This window comes from Zingiber officinale, chromosome 1B (genome assembly GCF_018446385.1).
Source record: "Zingiber officinale cultivar Zhangliang chromosome 1B, Zo_v1.1, whole genome shotgun sequence".
NCBI lineage: Eukaryota > Viridiplantae > Streptophyta > Magnoliopsida > Zingiberales > Zingiberaceae > Zingiber > Zingiber officinale.
This window is the reverse complement of record NC_055986.1, coordinates 137,947,028-137,960,567: the sequence shown is the minus strand read 5'-3', so window position 1 is coordinate 137,960,567 and position 13,540 is coordinate 137,947,028.

Sequence of the window (13,540 nt, the reverse complement as noted above, 5' to 3'; positions counted from 1 at the left end):
TTTGCATGCATGCATATCTCCTAAAGAGTAAGGAAAGAGAAGATGGGAGGAAAGAGAAGAGAGGATGCGTGCATTATAGAGAGGGAAGAGAAAAGAAATTGCATGCATGAAAAAGAGGAAAGAGATTGACAAATGATTGAGGGGTAGAATGGAAAAAATAAAAAATTAAGTATGTTATTTGATAAATATTAGAGTAATAGTATGTCTTTTGATCAATTCATAAATCTAAGTACGTCTTTTGGTAAATTGTCGAAGAATATTTACTTTCTCATCCATACTACTAATAGTAGCTGAAGCTTCTGGATCTAAAAGTCACAAAGCCAAATCCTCCAGACCTTCCACTTTCCCTATCGATATGCCAATCTGTCTCCTTTTGGCCCACAAATGAGGATCGCCCAGTTTCATTGCTACAGAATAGTACCTGAGGAATTAGATCACACACTCAAATGAGACAACAATTTATGCATCTATTTAATGAAAGTCCAAGTTCATGTTCAACTCTAGACACACAACAATGGATCTAATAAGAATTCAGATCTATGCATATAGAAATGTCATCTAGATATACAAATTTAAGTCCATAAAAGGTTGTCTTCTTATAAGCATTTCATCAAACAAGACAAGTATATACAAGCTTCATCAAACTAGGGAATCAGCAATTCAATACAGTTTATAACATCCACACATTACAATTTCTACCTACGTCCTAGAACAGTAAAGATCTACTCCATAATAGATAGAAATATAATCCAAAGACTCAAATACATAAAAATTTCTAAATCCCTAAAGAAAGGCAATAGAAACTTATCCTTGATGTCGAGTGGAACCTTTTGATGCAGATCTTGGAATGTCGACGAGGATGGAGTAGCAGAATGGCCTCGGATAATCCAGATGATGACTCCGGATGTAGGGATTCGACCTAGATGGTCTCCTCCCATCCACCAATCTTCCACCTTAGGAAGGGGATGAAGTGCTTCTTAAATAGAGGTGAGTCAAGGCCTGAACATGGCTCTGGGCACCTGGCCGTGCCATTTAGCACGACCAAAGCTTTCTCTAGCTTCTGGCCGTGCCAAATAGTATGACCAAAATAGAGTCTTCTCGGTTTAGCCCTTCTGGGTGGTGTCATTTGGCATGACCTGATCTTCAAACCTGCATTTATAGAGGCATGGTCGTGCCTCAAGGCATGGTCAAGTTCAATTTTGCTCTGGAAAAAGGTATGGGCAGATTCTTAGCTGTGCCATTTGGCACAGCCATGCCTATTTCTTCTCTAGTTCTTCTTCTTGGACGTGCCATTTGGCACAACCTCTTACCTTCACTACTTCTTTGGTCATGCCTCAAGGCATGACCACCTTCTGGGGCTCCTCCTAGCCATGCCTTAAGGCATGGCCAGGTCAAATTTCATTTCATAATGGTTTTTTGCTCGCTCCCATTCCTTGGGCGCTCCATTCCTCGACTTTTCTCTCCACGGGTAGACAAAGCTAGGTCCTGGTCTTCATCAAATAATCTTCCTTTGTGCCTTTAGAATCTTTTTCCACTCCAGACTGCTCTTGAAAATAAAAATAGACTCCGAGCAGATCTTTGAACGCAAGATAGTAATTATGCTAAAATTAATATGATACAGGGTGCAAAAGCATAAATCATAGACAATGAATGCAAGAAGATGTCCATAAACCCTAAAAAATAATATATATAATCTACGCACATTAGCAAATATATTACTGAACTTCTACAATGAACTAAAATGGATGATTCATGTCCTAGCTCCACACTAATCATTGAAGGTGGTTTTACTGCACCTTTATGTTGGATCAAAAAGAATTTAGATATCTCCACAATGGTATGATATTGTTCACTTTGGGCCTAAGCTCTTATGGGTTTACTCTTGGGCTCTACCCAAAAGGCCTCATGCCAATGAAGATATCTTTTCTCTTATAAACCTATGATCTTTCTCATGTGTTTTCAATGTGGGACTATGTTTGCAACCTTGCAACCCCAATAATCCCCCCTCAAACAAAGGAACACAGGCTTCCTACGTCTGATCCTTGACCCATCAGGTCTTCCTACCCCTCGGTCCATCCAACCTACTAGGACTTCCTTGCCTAGCGTCTGGTCCTCTTGATCCGAGCATAGGAGCCTTCACTTTCTTTGTTCGAGGTCAATATTGTACCCACATGGCTCAATCAGACCATAGCTCTTGTGCACAGTCGGCGATTAAATCTTCTGGCAATCCGGGCTCTGATACCAATTATTGGATCGAAAAGAATTTAGATATCTCCACAATGGTAAGATATTGTCCACTTTGGGCCTAAGCCCTCATGGTTTTGCTCTTGAGCTCTACCCAAATGACCTCATGCCAATGGAAATATCTTTTCTCTTATAAACCTATGATCTTTCCCATGTTTTTTCAATGTGAAACTATGTTTGCAACCTTGCAACCCCAACACTTTATCCTCCTCTTTAATGGCTGGCCCCAGATCTACTGAAGCATTGTTGGTCCACTACAATATGTCACCATTACATGACCCGATATTGCTTTCACTGTCAATCGTGTCTGTCAATTTATGCATGCTCCTAATGATCACCATTGGAAAGATGTTAAGAAAATTCTTCAATATCTCAAAGGCACTATTCTATATGGTCTTCTTTTATATCATCAGTCCTCATGAGAGTTGGATACCTATAGTGATACAAGATTTCTTGGGTGAAATCTTGTTTCTTAGCTTTCAAAGAAGCAACCTACAGTCTCTCGCTCAAGTACTGAAGCTGAATATAAAGCTATAACTAACGCAATGTCAGAAATTATTTGGCTACAATCTCTTCTTTCGGAATTACACTTTTCCCCAACTGTTACGTCCAAAATTTGGTGTGATAATATTGGAGCAACTTATCTTGCGGCATATCCTATTTTTCATGTTCGTACCAAGCATGCAGAAATTTATTTTCATTTTGTTCGTGAGTGTGTGGCGACTTGACAACTTTCAATCTCTTACATATTTATTGAAGATCAAATTATTGATATATTTACCAAGCCATTAATCGGATAATGTTTCACCAAGTTAGTACTCAAACTCAACGTTTAGGCACTCCCGTTGAGTTTGTCGGAGGTAATGACAATAATAGAAAATAATCTCGAATTGATTTCAATCAATTGAGATTTATTATATTTGATATCATAATAAAAATTGACATCACAATCAAGATCAACATAAATCGAATAGTAAAAATAATACTTTCATATCTATTATATTTATTACTATGCTTACAACTTATAATTATATGTCATATTTAATCTTTCCATTATTGTTTAGACAACTTATATAAATAAGCCTATTGATTTTAGTGAATAACATATCAAATAATTATTCTTTATTCTATTTTTCCTCTATATATTAGTTTTTACACTTATAACTCGGTCGAACGACTCAAGAGTCTCAGCCATAGGCACGAGAGCATGCTAGCTTATAGCTCAGCTGAACGACTCGAGAGTCTAGCTAGGACATAGGCACGAGATCATGCTCGCTTATAATTAACTTGGCTGAAAGGCTCGAGAGTCAGAGACAGACGCAAGAGCATGATCACTTATAACTCGGTCGAACAACTTGAGAATCTGGGACTTGAGAGCGAGAGCATGCTCGCTTATAACTCGGCCAAATGACTCGAGATTTTGGGACATAAGCACGAGAGCATGCTCACTTATAACTCAATTGGACTGCTCGAGAGTCGGGGACAAGCTTGAGAGCATGCTCGCTTATAACTCTGTCGAACGACTCGAGATTCTGGGACATAGACATGAGAGTATGCTAGCTTATGACTACGTCGAATGGCTCAAGAGTTTGAGATATAGGAACGAGAGCATACTCTATTATAACTCGGTCGAACGGTTTGAGAGTCTGGGACATAGGCTTTTGAGATAAATTTGCCCCCTCTAATCGACCTACTTGGACCTACAGTCTCTAATCTTGCACTCATTAATTGGTTGGTCTCCTTTCTAACCAATGATGAACCCTCCTAAAAACTGATATCAAAAGCAGCTTGAAAAAAAATTATTATGAATGTGTTAGTAATAAAATAGTGGTTATAAATATGTTAAATTACTTGCACTTACGGATAATCGATCGTATATCATCTTTTATTACTAGCGGGGGTGTGCTTCTAACTTTTAACTTGTAAAGGAACAAACTTCTTGACTGAGAGATCCAACTCGGTCATAAATGAAACTGCGTTTGGACTAATCAGATGCCCATCGCTGTGACAAAAAGTAATGAATAATTTTTCCCATTCATTGATCTAGTGTCGCAGTCGATCCAAATGTGTGTCATGTGTCTCCCTACATGGTGGTCGACCTGTAAATGTAAAAGTGTTAACAATTAACAAATGAAATACTTAAAATAAATAGCAAACTAAATAAAACTAACCACTAGGAGAACTATCAACATCGGGTGTCTACAGAACTGGCAGATGCTCAATCCTCTTGGGCGGCATGACTGTCACATATTTATCATATCAACAAATATGCATCAACATATAAAATTATCATCTAAACATTTAAAAAAAAACCTAAAGTCATCATCTAAATATCAAAATATCCCTAAAATTATCATTTACTATCAAAATAACCCTAAAATTATGATTAAAAATACTAGTTATCAAAATAACTAGTATCTAAAACTCTAAAGATCATCTCATATAAAAAATCCTCAAATTATCCATTCTAAAGATCAAATAGGCCTAAAACCATCATCTTAATATTAAAATATCCTTAAGACTATCATCTACTGATTAGAAATACTGAAATAATACTTGAAAAGCTTCTACCATACAAGCAAATATTCGGAGGAGGGTTGGAATAGGAAGGCCGATCGGAGCAGAAGCAAGACAATCGCTGGGCTAGGAAGAAGGAGGAAAGAGTTGCCGAAGTCGCTGAAGTCATTGGAGCAGGTTGTAGGGGGAAGAGTCACCAGAGGAGAAGTGCGGCGTTAGAGGTAAGAGAGGAAGCGGAGGAGGAAGAAAGAGTGTTGCGTCGGGGGAAGTTAGAATTTTTTACGTATGTTAGCAACGAATTACGTTTTACCGCTAAAACTAGATATTAGCGGCGAAAATAGTCAAATTCATCACTAACCGATTGGTTTAGCGATGAATTAGACTAAATTCGTCGCTAATCTTTCTTTAGAACGGGACCCACCTAATAGCATATTAGCGGTGAATTATATAAATCGTCCCTAACATATAATTTGTTTATGAAAAAAAATTAGAAATATTATTATTTGTGATAATCTTAAATTTTGTCGCAAATAGCGCTATTTAGCTATGAATTTTAATTTTGTCACTAATAATTCATAGTTATTTTACTGATTGTTTTTTTTAGTATTTCTTTTTCTACTAAATCCGACTAATTTTACTTATATTTTTAGTGTTCTTTCTTGTTGTGTTTATCCTCCAATCTCTTCTCTTGGAATGAATATAATCACATTTGCTATAATGATTTAGATTGACCCAATTAAGAATGCTTTAATCACACCGTTTGATTGAAGAAGAAAAAATAAAAAAACAATTAGGTAACGTCAATAGTGAACCTTTCTATTACCGCCTTATTTTTTAATTTTCTTTTGTAATTATATATTGATGAAACCTACGGAAAATTTGGAAACGTTGATTAGCTGAATCAAATGGATTTTATTAGTCCGATTATTTTGCGTAAAATGTTAATTAGAAGATGTCTAATTCTAATTATACGGAACAGGTTAAACTGATTTCATTTGATCTGCCATGAGAGTTCTATATAAAGTAAACAAGACTGTCGTTAATTGTATTCTCACCATCGTATGTTTGCATCACAAAATGTTTTGCGATACGTTTTACGTACATATGGTGACGTTAAAATGCATCGCAAAATATAAAATTTCTTGTAGTGAATTTAGAGTCTAAAAATTTAATCTAGTTTAAAATTTTAATCTATTCGGTTTAATCAATTAAGAAATTTTAAAACTAAACCTGAATCAAATTAATTGTTTTTTAAACAAAAATTAAATTTTTGAATAAATCAAACCAAAATTTTAAATTCCATCAATTTAATCGGTTTATTTGATTTAAGTGAATTTTTACTCATCTTTAATTCTCTACTATCAATTCCATATAAATATGGATGATATCTATTTGATTTGTGATACGTCACAGTTTGTAATTTATAGAACTAATCTATTTTTTCAAACTTGATTTGATTTAACAAAAATAATTAATTTATTATTTTTCTATGTTTTACATCTTGGATAGACAAATGAAAGGGATGAATCATCCAAACAGACTGATTTATTTAATATGAATTAGTTTGATGTTATTATTCTAATAATAATTTTTAAATTTTAAAGTTAAATAAATAAATTGACCTTTTTAAAAATCTAAATTTAAAATGATGAAATTAAATTTTATTTTCCCTTCTTTAAATTCACTCAAATAAAAAGAGAATTATTCACAACAAGTGGAATTGTAAAGTTTTCTCTAGCTGCAAAACTTCTTTATCGAACCAAATTTATTGAAAATTTTTGACTAGATGCGATTAATAAATTTACAAATGGAGTTGAATTGTTCTATCTTTTATTAAAAATATTGTTAAGTTCAATAATAAATTCAGCTAAAAGTAATTAATTTTTAATATTTTTTTACTTATTAAAAATAAAACAAAGGATATACCAACAAAATTAATTTTACATTGTCAAATTTTTTATTTTTCTCACTATTAAAATTTCTTTTTAAAAAATAAATTTCCTTCAAATTATTATTATTATTTTCAATTTTTTTTTAAAAAAATCACTATCTAATTTCTTAGCATTGCTTTCCGATAAATATCCAAGGTGGGCATTAATATTAGTGTCATTTTCAATCAAAGAACATTCGGTCTTGATCTAACTTAGCTGACCTTTTGTTATTGGGTCGGTCATCAATTTTCAACGGATATATATTTAAAAAAAAAATTCCACCGCTTAGTCATTTAACGGTTGACTATAAGTTGGCTTCATAATTTATCTTCTTTTATATAATCTGACGATGAGCTATGAGAAAAAAATAATAAACTAAGTTAATTCTACAAAAAAACAATAATTTAGGGACGAAAGTTTGGGACGAAAAATTTTCGTCCCAAAATCGCAACAATTTTGGCGACAAACACAAAATTTGATCCAAATTAGAAACGAAATCTGCAACAAAATATTTTCGTCGCAAATTTCCAACGAACATTATTTTCGTTGCAAAATTCGTCCCAGATTCTGGGACAAATCCAGGATTCGTCCCAAATTCTGGAACAAATCTAGAATTCGTCCCAGATTTTGGGACGAATCCAGGGTTCGTTCCAGAATCGAAATATATTTCAGAAAAAAATGAAAAAAATGGGTCAAAATCTGGGACGAATCTTGGATTCATCCCAGATTTTGGGACGAATCCTGGATTCGTCCCAGATTTTGGGACGAATCCTGGATTCGTCCCAGATTTAAAAAAATTAAAAAATAATAGAAAAATCATTCGGAAGGCATAAATATGGACCTAATGATCTCGGAATTTCATGAAACAAGTTTCTATGGATTCCTAATTTTCTCATGATCATAAAATATCCTAAATTTGAAATTTAATCTAATAAATTAAGTGTGGTGATTTTTTAACATGAATATGACCTAATTTGTAATAAAAAATTCACCGCACTCAATATAATATGTTAAAATTATGGATGAAGATATTTTTAAGATTATAAGAAAATTAGGAACCTATAGAAACTTATTTCATGAAATTCCAAGATCGTTAGGTCCATATTTAGTGAAACATAGATAGTTTAGTATTAATTAAGTATGTTAGCGTTTAACACATACTTGAATATGTGTTTAAAACTAAAAATATAGATCTACAAATGTCAGAATTTCATGAAACAAGAGTCTATAAGTTTCTTATTTTCCCTTATTCATAAATATATCCTCTTCCTTAATTTTAAAATAATATATTGTGTTTCGTGTTTTTTTACCTGAATTAGGTCAAATTCGAGTTAAAAAATCACCACGCTAAATATATGAGATTAAAAGTACGGATGAGGGTATTTTTAAGATCATGAGAAAATTAGGAACCCAAAGAACCTTGTTTCATGAAATTCCGAGATCGTTAGGTCCATATATAGGCCTTCCGAATGATTTTTCTTTTAATTTTTATTTTTCTTAAATTTGGGACGAATCCTGGATTCGTCCCAAAATTTGGGACGAATCCAGGAATTCGTCCCAAAATTTGGGACGAATTTCTAGATTCGTCCCAAAATTTGGGACGAATCCAGGAATTCGTCCCAAAATTTGGGACGAATTTCTAGATTTGTCCCAGATTTTGGGACGAATCTGGAATTCGTCCCAAATTTAAAAAAAAAAAAAATAAAAGAAAATTTATTTGGAAGGCCTATATATGGACCTAAAGATCTCGGAATTTCATGAAACAAGTTTCTATGGGTTCCTAATTTTCTCATGATCTTAAAAATATCCTCATCCAAAATTTTAACCTCATATATTTAGTATGGTGATTTTTTAACCCGAATTTGACCAAATTCATAATAAAAAATTCACCGCATTTAATATATTATGTTAAAATTATGGATAAAGATATTTTTAAGATCATGAGAAAATTAGAAATCCATAGAAACTTGTTTCATGAAATTCCGAGATTCGTTAGGTCCATATTTAGGCCTTCCAAATAAATTTTCTTTTATATTTTATTTTTCTTAAATTTGGGACGAATCCTGGATTCGTCCCAAAATCTGGGACGAATTTCTGGATTCGTCCCAGATTTAAAAAAAATAAAAAATAATAGAAAAATCATTCTGAAGGCCTAAATATGTACCTAATGATCTCGGAATTTCATGAAACAAGTTTCTATGGATTCCTAATTTTCTCATGATCATAAAAATATCCTAAATCTGAATTTTAACCTAATAAATTAAGTGTGGTGATTTTTTAACATGAATATGACCTAATTTGTAATAAAAAAATTCACCGCACTCAATATAATATGTTAAAATTATGGATGAATATATTTTTAAGATTATAAGAAAATTAGGAACCTATAGAAACTTATTTCATGAAATTCCGAGATCGTTAGGTCCATATTTAGTGAAACATAGATAGTTTAGTATTAATTAAGTAAGTTAGCGTGTAACGCATGTTTGAATATGTGTTTAAAACTAAAAATATAGATCTACAAATGTCATAATTTCATGAAAAAAGAGTCTATAAGTTTCTTATTTTCCCTTATTCATAAATATATCCTCTTCCTTAATTTTAAAATTATATATTGTGTTTCGTGTTTTTTTATCTGAATTAGGTCAAATTCAGGTTAAAAAATCACCACACTAAATATATGAGATTAAAATTACGGATGAGGGTATTTTTAAGATCATAAGAAAATTAGAAACCCAAAGAAACTTGTTTCATGAAATTCCGAGATCGTTAGGTCCATATTTAGGCCTTCCGAATGATTTTTCTTTTAATTTTTATTTTTCTTAAATTTGGGACGAATCCTGGATTCGTCCCAAAATTTGGGACGAATCCAGGAATTTGTCCCAAAATTTGGGACGAATTTCTAGATTCGTCCCAGATTTTGGGACGAATCTGGAATTCGTCCCAAATTTAAAAAAATAAAAAATAAAAGAAAATTTATTTGGTAGGCCTATATATGGACCTAACGATCTCGGAATTTCATGAAACAAGTTTCTATGGGTTCCTAATTTTCTCATGATCTTAAAAATATCCTCATCCAAAATTTTAACCTCATATATTTAGTATGGTGATTTTTTAACCCGAATTTGACCAAATTCATAATAAAAACTTCACCGCATTTAATATATTATGTTAAAATTATGGATAAAGATATTTTTAAGATCAAGAGAAAATTAGAGATCCATAGAAACTTGTTTCATGAAATTCCGAGATCGTTAGGTCCATATTTAGGCCTTCCAAATAAATTTTCTTTTATATTTTATTTTTCTTAAATTTGGGATGAATCCTGGATTCGTTCCAAAATCTGGGACGAATTTCTGGATTCGTCCCAGATTTAAAAAAAATAAAAAATAATAGAAAAATCATTCTGAAGGCCTAAATATGTACCTAATGATCTCGGAATTTCATGAAACAAGTTTCTATGGATTCCTAATTTTCTCATGATCATAAAAATATCCTAAATCTGAATTTTAACCTAATAAATTAAGTGTGGTGATTTTTTAACATGAATATGACCTAATTTGTAATAAAAAATTCACCGCACTCAATATAATATGTTAAAATTATGGATGAATATATTTTTAAGATTATAAGAAAATTAGGAACCTATAGAAACTTATTTCATGAAATTCCGAGATCGTTAGGTCCATATTTAGTGAAACATAGATAGTTTAGTATTAATTAAGTATGTTAGCGTGTAACGCATGTTTGAATATGTGTTTAAAACTAAAAATATAGATCTACAAATGTCATAATTTCATGAAAAAAGAGTCTATAAGTTTCTTATTTTCCCTTATTCATAAATATATCCTCTTCCTTAATTTTAAAATTATATATTGTGTTTCGTGTTTTTTTACCTGAATTAGGTCAAATTTGGGTTAAAAAATCACCACACTAAATATATGAGATTAAAATTACGGATGAGGGTATTTTTAAGATCATAAGAAAATTAGAAACCCAAAGAAACTTGTTTCATGAAATTCCGAGATCGTTAGGTCCATATTTAGGCCTTCCGAATGATTTTTCTTTTAATTTTTAATTTTCTTAAATTTGGGACGAATCCTGGATTCGTCCCAAAATTTGGGACGAATCCAGGAATTTGTCCCAAAATTTGGGACGAATTTCTAGATTCGTCCCAGATTTTGGGACGAATCTGGAATTCGTCCCAAATTTAAAAAAATAAAAAATAAAAGAAAATTTATTTGGAAGGCCCCTAACGATCTCGGAATTTCATGAAACAAGTTTCTATGGGTTCCTAATTTTCTCATGATCTTAAAAATATCCTCATCCAAAATTTTAACCTCATATATTTAGTATGGTGATTTTTTAACCCGAATTTGACCAAATTCATAATAAAAAATTCACCGCATTTAATATATTATGTTAAAATTATGGATAAAGATATTTTTAAGATCAAGAGAAAAGTAGAGATCCATAGAAACTTGTTTCATGAAATTCCGAGATCGTTAGGTCGATATTTAGGCCTTCCAAATAAATTTTCTTTTATATTTTATTTTTCTTAAATTTGGGACGAATCCTGGATTCGTTCCAAAATCTGGGACGAATTTCTGGATTCGTCCCAGATTTAAAAAAATAAAAAATAATAGAAAAATCATTTTGAAGGCCTAAATATGTACCTAATGATCTCGGAATTTCATGAAACAAGTTTCTATGGATTCCTAATTTTCTCATGATCATAAAAATATCCTAAATCTGAATTTTAACCTAATAAATTAAGTGTGGTGATTTTTTAACATGAATATGACCTAATTTGTAATAAAAAATTCACCGCACTCAATATAATATGTTAAAATTATGGATGAATATATTTTTAAGATTATAAGAAAATTAGGAACCTATAGAAACTTATTTCATGAAATTCCGAGATCGTTAGGTCCATATTTAGTGAAACATAGATAGTTTAATATTAATTAAGTATGTTAGCGTGTAACGCATGTTTGAATATGTGTTTAAAACTAAAAATATAGATCTACAAATGTCATAATTTCATGAAACAAGAGTCTATAAGTTTCTTATTTTCCCTTATTCATAAATATATCCTCTTCCTTAATTTTAAAATTATATATTGTGTTTCATGTTTTTTAACCTGAATTAGGTCAAATTCGGGTTAAAAAATCACCACACTAAATATATGAGATTAAAATTACGGATGAGGGTATTTTTAAGATCATAAGAAAATTAGAAACCCAAAGAAACTTGTTTCATGAAATTCCGAGATCGTTAGGTCCATATTTAGGCCTTCCAAATGATTTTTCTTTTAATTTTTATTTTTCTTAAATTTGGGACGAATCCTGGATTCGTCCCAAAATTTGGGACGAATCCAGGAATTCATCCCAAAATTTGGGACGAATTTCTAGATTCGTCCCAGATTTTGGGACGAATCTGGAATTCGTCCCAAATTTAAAAAAATAAAAAAGAAAAGAAAATTTATTTGGAAGGTCTAAATATGGACCTAACGATCTCGGAATTTCATGAAACAAGTTTCTATGGGTTCTTAATTTTCTCATGATCTTAAAAATATCATAAATCTAAATTTTAACCTAATATATTGAGTGTGGTGGTTTTTTAACATGAATATGACCTAATTCGTAATAAAACATTCACCGCATTTAATATATTATGTTAAAATTATGGATGAAGATATTTTTAAGATCATGAGAAAATTAGGAACCCGTAAAAACTTGTTTCATGAAATTCCGAGATCATTAGGTCCATATTTAGGCCTTCCAAATAATTTTGCTTTTATTTTTTATTTTTAAAATTTTGGGACGAATCCAGGATTCGTCCCAAAATCTGGGACGAATCCTGGATTCGTCCCAAAATCTGGGACGAATCCAGAAATTCGTCCCAAAATCTGGGACAAATTTCTGGATTCGTCCCAGATTTTTGGGACGAATCCAGGATTCGTCCCAGATTTAAAAAAAATAAAAAATAATAGAAAAATCATTCTGAAGGCCTAAATATGTACCTAATGATCTCGGAATTTCATGAAACAAGTTTCTATGGATTCCTAATTTTCTCATGATCATAAAAATATCCTAAATCTGAATTTTAACCTAATAAATTAAGTGTGGTGATTTTTTAACATGAATATGACCTAATTTGTAATAAAAAATTCACCGCACTCAATATAATATGTTAAAATTATGGATGAAGATATTTTTAAGATTATAAGAAAATTAGGAACCTATAGAAACTTATTTCATGAAATTCTGAGATCGTTAGGTCCATATTTAGTGAAACATAGATAGTTTAGTATTAATTAAGTATGTTAGCGTGTAACGCATGTTTGAATATGTGTTTAAAACTAAAAATATAGATCTACAAATGTCAGAATTTCATGAAACAAGAGTCTATAAGTTTCTTATTTTCCCTTATTCATAAATATATCCTCTTCCTTAATTTTAAAATTATATATTGTGTTTCGTGTTTTTTTACCTGAATTAGGTCAAATTCGGGTTAAAAAATCACCACACTAAATATATGAGATTAAAATTACGGATGAGGGTATTTTTAAGATCATAAGAAAATTAGAAACCCAAAGAAACTTGTTTCATGAAATTCCGAGATCGTTAGGTCAATATTTAGGCCTTCCGAATGATTTTTCTTTTAATTTTTATTTTTCTTAAATTTGGGACGAATCCTGGATTCGTCCCAAAATTTGGGACGAATCCAGGAATTTGTCCCAAAATTTGGGACGAATTTCTAGATTCGTCCCAGATTTTGGGACGAATCTGGAATTCGTCCCAAATTTAAAAAAATAAAAGAAAATTTATTTGGAAGGCCTA